The sequence below is a fragment of the Pseudophryne corroboree genome, chromosome 1 (assembly GCF_028390025.1).
Source record: "Pseudophryne corroboree isolate aPseCor3 chromosome 1, aPseCor3.hap2, whole genome shotgun sequence".
Lineage (NCBI taxonomy): Eukaryota > Metazoa > Chordata > Amphibia > Anura > Myobatrachidae > Pseudophryne > Pseudophryne corroboree.
The window spans coordinates 810,964,166-810,977,179 of record NC_086444.1 but is presented as its reverse complement, the minus strand read 5'-3'; the positions used below and the strand labels follow the sequence as shown (position 1 = coordinate 810,977,179).

Genomic DNA, 13,014 nt, shown 5'->3' with positions numbered 1-13,014 from the left:
CTGCATACATGGTAGGTCCACAATGTTTCCCGATCATCACCTAGTAAAGCTCCCAGACAGACGAAAGCTACTTTGCAAAAAGAACTGTACTCTAAAAACAGTTTAATTTGGACATATTAAAGTTACAGGACCTTTAAAATATGGAACTAAGTATATATATATATCTTGTATGGGAATACCTTTTATTTCTACAATTATATGACATATTTTAGACTGTTATTTTTCAGGAAGTATCCCTTTAAGTTACAACATTTGGCTGACAGTATGTATGTACTACTCAAAATTCAGTATTTGCTGTTATTTCTAGTAGGTAAAGTATACAGAGTGGCAGATTGTAGCACATAGCTTATTATTGTTGGAAGAACTGTCAAAGGTGGGATGTTTCTTTGGGTGCATGTGTTCCTGTAACAGTGGAAAAGAAATAAGTGATTTAATTAGAGTTTATTTCATTTTGGGAAAATGTTCTGTTTTGTAGATTATTCTTGAGTTACTGTTATACTTTAGCTTCATTCACATATAATTCTCTCCTGGGTCTTTCCCAGCTGTTCCAGGAGCAGAGAGAGTGATTGACTTTCCAGGCTGGCACTGGCCTTTCAGGGGGATGCTGTTTTTAGAAACTTTGCCACATGGTTTATTCATTTGTATTTGTTTCTTCATTAAATGTATATGCATGGCCTGAGATGGAATGTAACCCTGTTTATTTCTCTTACGTCCTAGAGGATGCTGGGGACTCCGTAAGGACCATGGGGTATAGACGGGCTCCGCAGGAGACATGGGCACCTAAAAGAACTTTCTAGTATGGTGTGCACTGGCTCCTCCCTCTATGCCCCTCCTCCAGACCTCAGTTAGATCTTGTGCCCAGAGGAGATAGGGTTCATTACAGGGAGCTCTCCTGAGTTTTCTGTAAAAAGAATTTAGTTAGGGTTTTTATTTTCAGGGAGCTCTGCTGGCAACAGACTCCCTGCATCGTGGGACTGAGGGGAGAGAAGCAGACCCACTTCTTAAGAGTTAAGGGCTCTGCTTCTTAGGCTACTGGACACCATTAGCTCCAGAGGGAGTCGGAACACAGGTCTCACCCTGGGGTTCGTCCCGCAGCCGCGCCGCCATCCTCCTCACAGATGCCGGAAAAAAGAAGCCGGGTGAGTATGTCAGACATAAGAAGACATCAGGCGGCAGAAGACTTCAGATCTTCATGAGGTAAGCGCGCAGCAGGAAGCTGCGCGCCATTGCTCCCACACTTACACACACACATGGCACTGATGGGTGCAGGGCGCAGGGGGGCGCCCTGGGCAGCAATAAACCTTGTTTTAGGCAAAAAAGTATGTAGTTAGGCTGCGGAGGCAGTAAACTACGGATCCCCGACATTTTTTTTTTTCAAATTCACGAGCGGGACCGAAGGCCGCCGCGCGAGGGGGCGGAGCTTGATCCCTCAGCACTAACCAGCGCCATTTTCTCCACAGAGGCTGCAGAGAACACTGGCTCCCCGGACTCTCCCCTGCTGAGCATCAGAGGGCTGAAAAAAGAGAGGGGGGCACATAATTAAGGCGCAGTGAGTGGCGAAATCTATATACATTTTTATATATATATATAAAAGCGCTATCTGGGTTTTTTTTTTCCTGGGTCAGTTGGCGCTGGTGTGTGCTGGCATACTCTCTCTCTGTCTCTCCAAAGGGCCTTCTTTAGGGAATTGTCCCCTTATAGTTATATCCCAGTGTGTGTGGGGTGTCGGTACGTGTGTCGGCATGTCTGAAACGGAAGGCTTATCCAAAGAGGAGGTGGAACAGATGAGTGGTGTGTCTCAGTCGGCGGTGCCGACTCAGGATTGGATGGATATGTGGCATATGTTAAATGCTAGTGTAGCTTTACTGCATAAAAGACTGGACAAAGCAGAGTCCAGTGCGTCGGCAGGTAATCAATCTACGGATTATACCGACTCACAGGACCCGTCGGGGTCTCGGAAACGTCCCTTCTCACAAATAAGGGACACCGATACCGACACGGTCTCTGATTCCAGTGTCGACTATGATGAAGCAAGATTGCACCCCAGGGTGACGAAAAGTATTCAGTGCATGATTATTGCAATAAAAGATGTGTTACATATCACTGATGAGCCCTCGGTGCCCGACACGAGGATACACATGTTTAAGGGAAAGAAACAAGTTATAAACTTTCCTCCTTCCCATGAAATTAATGAGTTATGTGAAAAAGTATGGGAAACTCCAGATAAGAAACTGCAGATTCCCAAAAGGGTTCTTATGGCGTACCCTTTCCCTACACAGGACAGGGTACGTTGGGAATCCTCTCCCACAGTGGACAAAGCCTTAACACGCCTTTCCAAGAAGGTGGCGCTACCGTCCCCTGACACAGCGGCCCTCAAGGATCCTGCGGACCGCAGGCAAGAGACTACACTAAAGTCTATCTACACTCATACTGGTACTTTGCTTAGACCGGCAATTGCGTCGCCATGGGTATGTAGTGCAGTAGCAGCTTGGACGGATACACTGTCAGCTGACCTTGATACCCTAGATAGGGATACAATTTTGTTAACATTAGCTCATATTAAGGACGCAGTCTTATATATGAGGGACGCTCAAAGACACATTGGTTTACTGGGTGCAAGAGCCAATGCTATGGCTATTTCGGCAAGAAGAGCCTTATGGATCCGCCAATGGACGGGGGATGCAGACTCAAAAAGGCATATGGAGGTTTTACCTTACAAAGGTGATGTATTGTTTGGGGACGGCCTCGCGGACCTGATCTCTACAGCTACCGCGGGTAAGTCGACCTTTTTACCTTTTGTTCCCCAACAGCAAAAGAAACCCCTACAATATCAGATGCAGTCCTTTCGGGTGCATAGATCCAGAAGAGGTCGGGGCTCCTCTTTCCTCGCCAGAGGTAAGGGTAGAGGCAAGAGGACACCTGCTGCGGCTGGTTCCCAAGAGCAGAAGTCCTCCCCGGCTTCCGCTAAGTCTACCGCATGACGCTGGGGCTCCCCTGCGGGAGTCCGCACAAGTGGGGGCACGCCTTCGACTATTCATCCAAGTCTGGGTTCAGTCAGACGTGGACCCTTGGGTGATAGAAATAGTCTCCCAGGGCTACAAGCTGGAATTCGAAGAGGTGCCCCCACGCCGATTTTTCAAGTCGGCCTTACCAGCTGCTACCCCAGAGCGGGAAGTGGTGCTAGCTGCAATTCAAATGCTGTGTCAACAGCGAGTGATTATCAGGGTTCCCCTGAGCCAACAGGGAAAAGGGTATTATTCAACCCTATTTGTGGTTCCGAAGCCGGATGGTTCGGTAAGGCCCATTTTAAACCTAAAATCCCTGAACCTGTACCTGAAAAGATTCAAATTCAAGATGGAATCGCTCCGAGCGGTGATAGCCTGCCTGGAAGGGGGGGATTTTATGGTGTCACTGGACATAAAGGATGCTTACCTTCATGTCCCCATATATCCCTCTCATCAGGAGTACCTGAGATTCGCTGTACAGGATTGTCATTATCAGTTTCAGACGTTGCCGTTTGGGCTGTCCACGGGCCCGAGGATTTTCACCAAGATAATGGCGGAAATGATGGTGATCCTGCGCAAGCGAGGAGTCACAATTATCCCATACTTGGACGATCTCCTGATAAAAGCGAGATCAAGAGAGCAATTACTGGAGAACGTGTCACTCTCTCAAAGAGTGCTTCAACAACATGGGTGGATTCTCAATCTACCAAAGTCACAGTTGGTTCCGACAACTCGACTACCGTTCCTAGGCATGATACTGGACACGGAACAAAAGAAAGTTTTCCTCCCGTTGGAAAAAGTCCAGGACCTCCAGAACATGGTCCGAGAAATACTAAAGCCGAAAAGAGTGTCAGCTCATCAATGCACCCGGGTTCTGGGGGAAATGGTGGCAACTTACGAGGCCATTCCCTTCGGCAGGTTCCATGCAAGGTCGTTTCAATAGGATCTTCTGGACAAATGGTCCGGGTCCCATCTACAATTACATCAAAAAATAACACTGTCCCCCAGGGCCAGGGTGTCTCTTCTATGGTGGCTACAAAGTGCTCACCTTCTAGAGGGTCGCAGGTTCGGCATTCAGGACTGGATCTTGGTAACCACGGACGCGATACTCCGAGGATGGGGAGCAGTCACCCAAGGAAGAAATTTTCAGGGACTATGGTCAGACCAGGAGTCCTGTCTACACATCAACGTGTTGGAGCTAAGGGCCATATACAACAGCCTTCGACAAGCGGAGAATCTTCTTCGCAACCTACCGGTTCTGATTCAATCAGACAATGTCACAACAGTAGCTCCTGTGAACCGCCAAGGCGGGACAAGAAGCAGAGTCGCGATGGCGGAAGCCACCAGGATTCTTCGCTGGGCGGAAAATCACGTAAGCGCTCTGTCAGCTGTCTTCATTCCGGGAGGGGACAACTGGGAAGCAGACTTCCTCAGCAGACACAACCTCCATCCAGGAGAGTGGGGACTTCATCAAGAAGTCTTTGCAGAGATAACGGGTCTCTGGGGAGTTCCTCAAATAGACATGATGGCGTCACGCCTCAACAAGAAGCTTTGGAGGTATTGTGCCAGGTCAAGGGACCCTCAGGCAATAGCAGTAGACGCTCTGGTAACACCATGGGTGTTCCAGTCGGTCTATGTGTTTCCTCCGCTTCCTCTCATCACAAAAGTGTTGAGGATCATAAGGCGAAAAAGAGTACAGACAATACTCATTGTTCCAGACTGGCCTCGAAGGGCCTGGTACTCAGATCTTCAGGACATGCTCACAGAAGATCCTTGGCCTCTTCCTCTAAGAGAGGACCTGTTACAGCAGGGGCCCTGTCTGTTCCAAGACTTACCGCGGTTACGTTTGACGGCATGGCGGTTGAACGCCGGATCCTAGCGGAGAAGGGTATTCCAGAGGAGGTCATACCTACTCTAATAAAGGCTAGGAAGGAGGTGACGTCAAAACATTATCACCGTATCTGGCGGAAATATGTCTCTTGGTGTGAAACCAAGAATGCTCCTATGGAAGATTTCCATCTGGGTCGTTTTCTCCACTTCCTACAGACAGGAGTGGATATGGGCCTAAAGCTAGGCTCTGTTAAAGTACAGATTTCGGCTTTGTCAATATTCTTTCAGAAGGAATTGGCTTTTCTTCCAGAAGTCCAGACTTTTGTAAAAGGAGTACTGCACATCCAGCCCCCTTTTGTGCCCCCAGTGGCACCATGGGACCTGAACGTGGTGTTGCAGTTTCTTAAATCACACTGGTTTGAACCCCTTAAAACGGTGGAGTTAAAATTTCTCACCTGGAAGGTGGTCATGTTGTTAGCCTTGGCATCTGCGAGGCGTGTGTCAGAATTGGCGGCCTTGTCTTACAAGAGCCCTTACTTGATTTTTCATGTGGATAGAGCGGAATTGAGGAGTCGTCCTCAATTTTTACCCAAGGTGGTGTCTTCATTTCATATGAACCAGCCTATAGTGGTGCCTGTGGCTACGAGTGACTTGGAGGATTCCATGTCCCTGGATGTAGTCAGGGCCTTAAAAATGTATGTAGCCAGGACGGCTAGAATTAGGAAAACAGATGCATTGTTTGTCCTGTATGCTGCCAATAAGATTGGCGCGCCTGCTTCGAAGCAGACTATTGCTCGCTGGATCTGTAACACGATTCAGCAGGCTTATGTTACGGCTGGATTGCCGTTACCGCATTCAGTAAAGGCCCATTCCACTAGGAAGGTGGGCTCTTCTTGGGCGGCTGCCCGGGGCGTCTCGGCATTACAGCTTTGCAGAGCAGCAACTTGGTCGGGGTCAAACACTTTTGCTAAATTCTACAAGTTTGATACCCTGGCTGATGAGGACCTAGCATTTGCTCAGTCGGTACTGCAGAGTCATCCGCACTCTCCCGCCCGATTGGGAGCATTGGTATAAACCCCATGGTCCTTACGGAGTCCCCAGCATCCTCTAGGATGTAAGAGAAAATAATATTTTAAACCTACCGGTAAATCTTTTTCTCCTAGTCCGTAGAGGATGCTGGGCGCCCGTCCCAGTGCAGAAAATCTGCAAGACTTGTATATAGTTATTGCTTACATAAGGGTTATGTTACAGTTAGAATCGGTCTTGGACCGATACTGTTGTTTGTTCATACTGTTAACTGGTTAGGTGTATTCCAGGTTATATGGTATGATTGGTGTGGGCTGGTATGAATCTTGCCCTTAGATTAACAAAATCCTTTCCTCGTATTGTCCATCTCCTCTGGGCACAGTTCTCTAACTGAGGTCTGGAGGAGGGGCATAGAGGGAGGAGCCAGTGCACACCATACTAGAAAGTTCTTTTAGGTGCCCATGTCCCCTGCGGAGCCCGTCTATACCCCATGGTCCTTACGGAGTCCCCAGCATCCTCTACGGACTAGGAGAAAAAGATTTACCGGTAGGTTTAAAATCCTATTTTTTGCCATTTATTTAAACATGGTGGCTGCTTAGAGCTTAGCTACTCAAATCTGAGCTGCTTGTACCCCAGGTGCTTCAGGGGAACTTCCGTCTGTTATTTATAATAGAAAATAACATCCAATTTATTTTTAAGGAATAAATCATACACAAAACAAATTGTAAGGGCTATTAGTAAAACAATTCAGGGGACGCAGTTAAAATATCGCCAGTCGGGATCCTGACTGTCAAAATACAGACGTCGGAATCCTGGCAAGTGGTGAAATGTTGCTGCTGGAATACCGGCGACACAGGCTATTCTCCCGCTGTGGGTGTCCACGAAACCCATTGAGGGAGAATATAACCTGTGGCGAGTGCAGCGAGCCACCGTGCCCGCAGCATGGCGAGCACGCAAGGGCGTTCTAGCGGCTTTCTCCGCTGCCGGCATTCTGGTGGACGGGATACCTGTGTCGGCATTATGACAGCCGGAATCCCGCCCGCCCGGGAATCGTGTGTATTCCGTATTCAGGCTAGGGAGCACTTTAAATAAAGTACATTCCTAAGGGTCACTAAGTATAAACAAGCATACTTTAAGGCAGTGATGGCTAACCTTGACACTCCAGCTGTTGTTGAACAACATATCCCAGCATGCCCTACTACAGTTTTGTTATTTGACCATGCTAAAACTGATGCAGGGCATAATGGGATGTGTAGTTCAACAACAGCTGGAGTGTCAAGGTTAGCCATCACTGCTTTAAGGGGTACTTGTAAACATTTACCATCACATATGAATACATGTTGAATAAAAGGGCTGGAAAACCCTAGGGAGGTTTATCCTGCAAAGGTTTTGGGATAGTTAAATATGAAAACATAATTTATAACCTAATAAAAATATGGCAAACATTTGAAGTACATTCTATTTTTTTTTATTACACATGGTGACTTGGGTCTATAACAACTGCAGATGTTACAGCTATTCTTGGAAGAGTTTTCTCTGAAATCAGGTTGTACGATAGAAAATTTATTGTTCAAAGAATTGACTTAAATTTGTTTCTTTATGGTAATGCTTGGATCTTTAAATGTCTATCTCTAAAGCACATTTTGTCATTAAACCGTTTTGATACAGAACATCTCTTCAGGGTGATTAGTGTGATTGAAACCATGTTCTGGGGCTGTGCATTCTAGTCAAGCATTTCCTTTATCTGTGTGCTTTGAAGAGGAAATAAAACTTCCTATAACATTTATTTTGTAGTTAAAGGTGAACTACACGGCACTGCCTAACATTTTTCTGGTTTGTCAGAACGTATCTGATTCCTATGTCTGTAAAGCCTGCACCGAACTTTGTCAAAGGGGGAGATGTATCACCCATTTGAAAGAGATTAAAAAAAGTGTTCATCTCCTGTCATTTTATAGACTGTGCTAGATAAAATGACAGAAGCTGACTAGTAACTTATTCTCTTGATCTCTCTTGAAGGCTTGATATATATCCCCTAAGTGAAACTGTCACAAACCAGTTCTGCCTCTTTGGTCTTAAATGTAGATGCATTCAAAAAGCGCATGACTCTGCTTTGCCCACATTTTCATGTGTTCATTTTCCGAGCATGCTCCGTGCAAAATCAGGCAAGGTACGATCTGCAAATGGAGATCCGTTTATTTCTTGCTACAATGTTTCTAACAGAGCAATATATGAATGGTGTAAAGTTAGGTGCAGGCTATACTTATCTGGATGTAAGTAAATATACAACCTTTTGGAGGCCTATCTTTTGCATGTAGTACAGGACAGATGTACACTGCTGCTGATAATGCGGTCAATTCAATTAATCGCGGCTTGAATAGCGCCGGGAGGGAGCTCCCGGAGCCATTCAATTCACCTCGATGCTAAGTCGGAGAATACCCGTACTCCCGGACCAAACAGGGTGTTTAGTCGCAAGAACAAGCATTCTCCAGCTAAACTGCCTCGCCGCAATGCTGTTTGCATGGAGATAGGTCACAAAACAGCATTGCGCGGTAGGCATTCGATATGTCGGCTGTCAGGATCCCGGCGCTCAGCATACCGACACCGGGATCCTGACAGCTGGCATACCGACAACTATTCTCCCTCTTAAATAGCGTGGTGCGCTACACAGCATGGCGAGCACAGCGAGCCTGCAAAAGGGCTCTTTTGCGCTCGGCCCGCTGCCGGCATGCCGGCGGTCGTGATACCAAGCGTCGGTATAACATAGTAGACCCCATTGCGAACCTAGTTTTGTCGGATTTCTGCTCGCACCCTCAGAGGGGTGTGAGAAGAAATCCTCTAGTTGGGGGAAGTATTCCGCTGAATTAAATAGCTCTGGGAGCTCCCTTCCAGTGCTATTCAATCCGCGTTGAATTAAATTGACCCCAATGACGGCTAGTAGCAATGCAGACTCCGATCTTGAGATAATATAACTCTACATATGGCTGAATATAGTAGGTGTTTCTGTATATTAAGCCCTGAAGTCCAGCAGTTCTCTACCGTTTGCCTGCACAGGTTAGTCTATCCGATTTGTACACCCATGTGTAGCCAAGCTGCAAAGGCAGCATTGCTGATAGGGGGAGTCATTCTGAGTTGATCGCTAGCTGCCGTTGTTTGCAGTGCAGCGATCAGGCTAAAAATCGGCATTTCTGCGCATGCGTATGGGACGTAGTGCGCACGCGCGAAGTACTTTCACAAAAAACGATGCAAAAAACACAAGGTCTAGCAACGCTTTTCAGTCGCACAGCTGATCGGTGAGTGATTTACAGGAAGTGGGTGTTTCTGGGCGGTAACTGACCGTTTTCCGGGGGTGTGCTGAAAAACGCAGGCGTGCCAGATGAAAACGCAGGCGTGCCTGGGGAAACGGGGGAGTGGCTGGCCGAACGCAGGGCGTGTATGTGACGTCAAAACAGGAACTAAATAGTCTGAAGTGATCGCAAAGTAGGAGTAGGTCTGGAGCTACTCTGAAACTGCATGAAAATATTTTGGAGCAGTTCTGCTGCTAAGCTAAGATACACTCCCAGAGGGCGGCGGCTTAGCGTTCGCTATTCTGCTAAGCTAAGATACACTCCCAGAGGGCGGCGACTTAGCGTTCGCTATTCTGCTAAGCTAAGATACACTCCCAGAGGGCGGCGACTTAGCGTTCGCTATTCTGCTAAGCTAAGATACACTCCCAGAAGGCGGCGGCTTAGCGTTTGCACTGCTGCTAAAAGCAGCTAGCGAGCGAACAACTCGGAATGACCCCAGTGACCGTTATGGTTGCTTATTGAAGTCAATTAACCCTGAAGATAGCACAAGTCTCTAGAGAAGAGGCAAATATATTACTCAAAAAAAAAAATCCAATTGTCCTCTGGGGAAGGGGCTTTGTGTAAGTAGCTTGGCCACACTTATAAAAAGTAGTTGTATCATCTGGAATGGTGGTGTGTTTTACATTAGTAAGTTTTGACTTTTAACTAGCAGTAGCCCTCAATTCATAAATAATGTCCATAGTAGCTACAGGTCATAAAAATCTGTGTACTGTATTTTATTAGATCTGTGTCCTACATCCTCGCGTTACTTTCCCAAAAGAACAAACTAGTGATTACTAGCAGGGCTATTTTGGGACTATGATATCTTAGATCTGGCTGGTCACCAAGTAAAGTGTCCATAAGCTTACTCAGCTGCAGTCCTGATAGTCTACCTCACTTGTGTATTCACTAAAGAGAAAGAAGCACAGTTTTAAAAAATGTACTCCCTTATTCCACTGAATTGCACATTTTCCCCACAGATTGCGTGTTTCCAGTCCTACAGTAACTGCAGCATAAGTAGATCAGGTCCCTCCCCAGCAGAACACAATGACTGTTGATCCAGCTCTTTTCCCAGACTGGAAATTTTATATGGATTATGGGTCTACAACAGGCATGTCCAAACTGCGGCCCTCCAGCTGTTGAGAATCTACACATCCCAGCATGCCCTGACACAGCTTTAGAATTCTCTGACAGCAAAACTGTGTCAGGGCATGCTGGGATATGTAGTTTCACAACAGCTGGAGAGCCGCAGTTTGGACATGCCTGGTCTACAAGTATTGTGCAATGAATTGCACAAGCAGAACTGAATGATTGTGTGGCCAGAACTACCCACCTCAGTGAAACGCCCTGTTCTGCATTTAAACTTCATTCGCATTTTCATTTTGCTAAATAACATTGAGCACTTTGGGGGTAATTCAGACCTGATCGCTAGGCTGCATTTTCTCAGTCTGCAATTAGGTCTGAACTGCGTATGCACCGCAATGCGCAGGTGCTATGGACCGCACCAACGGGGATCGATGCATAGCGACGGGATGGTGCGAAAACAGAGATCGCACCGGCGATCGCAAGGTGACTGACAGGAAGAGGGCATTTGTGGGTGACAACTGACCATTTTCAGGGAGTGCCTGGAAAAATGCAGGCGTGTCCAAGCGTTGGAAGGGAGGGTGTCTGACATCAATTCGGGTCCCGGACAGGCTGAAGTGATCGCAGCGGCTGAGTAAGTCCTGGGCTGCACACAGACTGCACAAAATCAGTTTGTGCAGCTCTGCTACACATGCGTTCGCACACTTGCTCAGCTAAGGTACACTCCCCCAGTGGGCGGTGACTATCTGATCGCAGGGCTGCAAAAATCGCTGCCCAGCGATCAGGCCTGAATTAGGCCCCTTGTCGGAATGTAGCATTTTTTTAAAATCCTGGAATTGTACCTCTTCATAGTGTTTCATCCTGTCTTCACATTTACAGTATGTGAATACTTCTATGTATAGGTTGACTAAATGTTGCATTAATTACTTCATCTGTATTACCTTATATTGGGAGTTTTTCTGGATGCAGAACAATAAACAAGGTTACGCACCACCGATCCACAATTGCATACCACAAATACGGATAGACAGTCCAATTAGCAGCATATAATTCAGAACCTGCTGTCAGCTGAGTAGGGAAATGGTTCTCATCTCTTCAGATGCAGAAGAATAAAAAATTTAGTGGCTTGCATTCCCCTCTCCCCCCCCAAAAAACCAACTCTTCGGCATAAATGTAAAAGTAGTGTATACGAGGGGTTTCCAATAAGTTTCCAGATGTGCAGTGCGTAGGTAGAGTAGACACAATCTGACTGTCTAGTTGTGAACTGTAATCTCTGACTAAAGTTCTTGTGAAATGTCAAGGCACAGAACCGTATATAAGCAGCACTGCACACCGAAGAAGTCAGCATGTTCACTTTCTTCACAAACTCGTTATGGAGCTCAACAGAGGCCACTGGATGGAGATCCATGATCTCCTGCGACTATGAGAGTGGTTTGCAACTGTAAGAGAGTTTTGCCCGCCTGTGAGCTGCTTTTAGGGAGAAAGCAGTGTCCCGGATCACTGTGTTTGAGCGGTTTGCAGAATTTCGGGGCAGCAGACGGTCCCTAAAAGACGAATAGCACTGCGGCCAACCTGTGTTAGCCATCACCGAGGACAACAATGCTGCCATTCGGGCCATAGTTGAGGTGGACGTCAGGGTGACCATGGCCCAGTTAGAGAAGGAAATACATCTCAGCAGGATCCATCGGCTTGATGCTCCATGAAAAGCTAGGTGTGAGGAAGGTTTGTGCACACTGGATGGCCCATCAGTTGACTCGAGAGCGGAAGGAGACTCTGGTTACTTGGTGCCGCAACATGCTGCCCAGATTTGATGGAGGTTGCTCAAACTCTGTCTGTAAGATCATCAGTGGCAATGAATCCTGGATCTACAGTTTCGACCTCGAGACCAAACAACAGTCGCCCAGTGGAACCCTGTTGTAGGTGAGCCGCCTACAAAAGTTCATTTAGCTACCGTACCACTCTGTGCAGCTGTGCACTGTCACTGAGGACTGGTACACCAACCAATGTCTGCCGCAAGCATTGGAAGCCGTTTCCTGGAGCCGTGCAAGAACACATGCTCGTGGTGCCGTTCTCCTTTACAGCAATGTAGCTGGGATGGGTTCGTTTGAGTCACTGGAAGCTGCAGTGCAAACCTTCATCCAGCATGTAGAATACCTACATGCTTCAGACTGGTCCAGCTACTTCACCCAGTGGTTTGAGCGTATGCAACTTTGCATAGACTCCTGTGGCAATAGTTTAAAAAAATGTAATGTTCACTTTGTTTGTAAATATAATACTTTTTGTGCATCCGGAAACTTATTGCACGCCACTCGTATTTTCAAATTCCCCAGCAAGAGATTTAAAACAATATTATTTTCAAGGTATGTGTGTCAGTATATTAAGAATAAATTGGAAAATAATTATGGGGTCTATGTACTAATCTTTGGAGAGAGAGAAATTGGACGCAGATAAAGTACCAGCCAATCAGCTCCCAACTGCCATGTTACCGACTGTGTTTGAAAAATAACAGGAGCTGGTTGGTTGGTACTTTATCTCCGTCCACTTTATCTCTCTCCAAGGCTTAGTATACGTAGACCCCCTATATTCCTTAAATGTTCTCTCGGTTACACTGGCCATTTCAAATACTTTAAAAGGGTTCTAGTTCTCTTACTGTATTCTACATTTTATTAGTCCCGGGGATTGTTGTATCACTGAAATTAACACCATCAGGCTTTAGCACAGCTGAGCACAAGTGCTGACAGTTGTGG

General features: G+C 46.6%; 1 protein-coding gene across 2 annotated transcripts in view; it reads left to right on the top strand.

Moving 5' to 3' along the window:
• AIMP1 (aminoacyl tRNA synthetase complex interacting multifunctional protein 1) overlaps positions 1-13,014 on the top strand; it is a 140,348-nt gene that overhangs the window by 41,137 nt on the left and 86,197 nt on the right. The gene's annotated exons all lie outside the window — the stretch shown is intronic.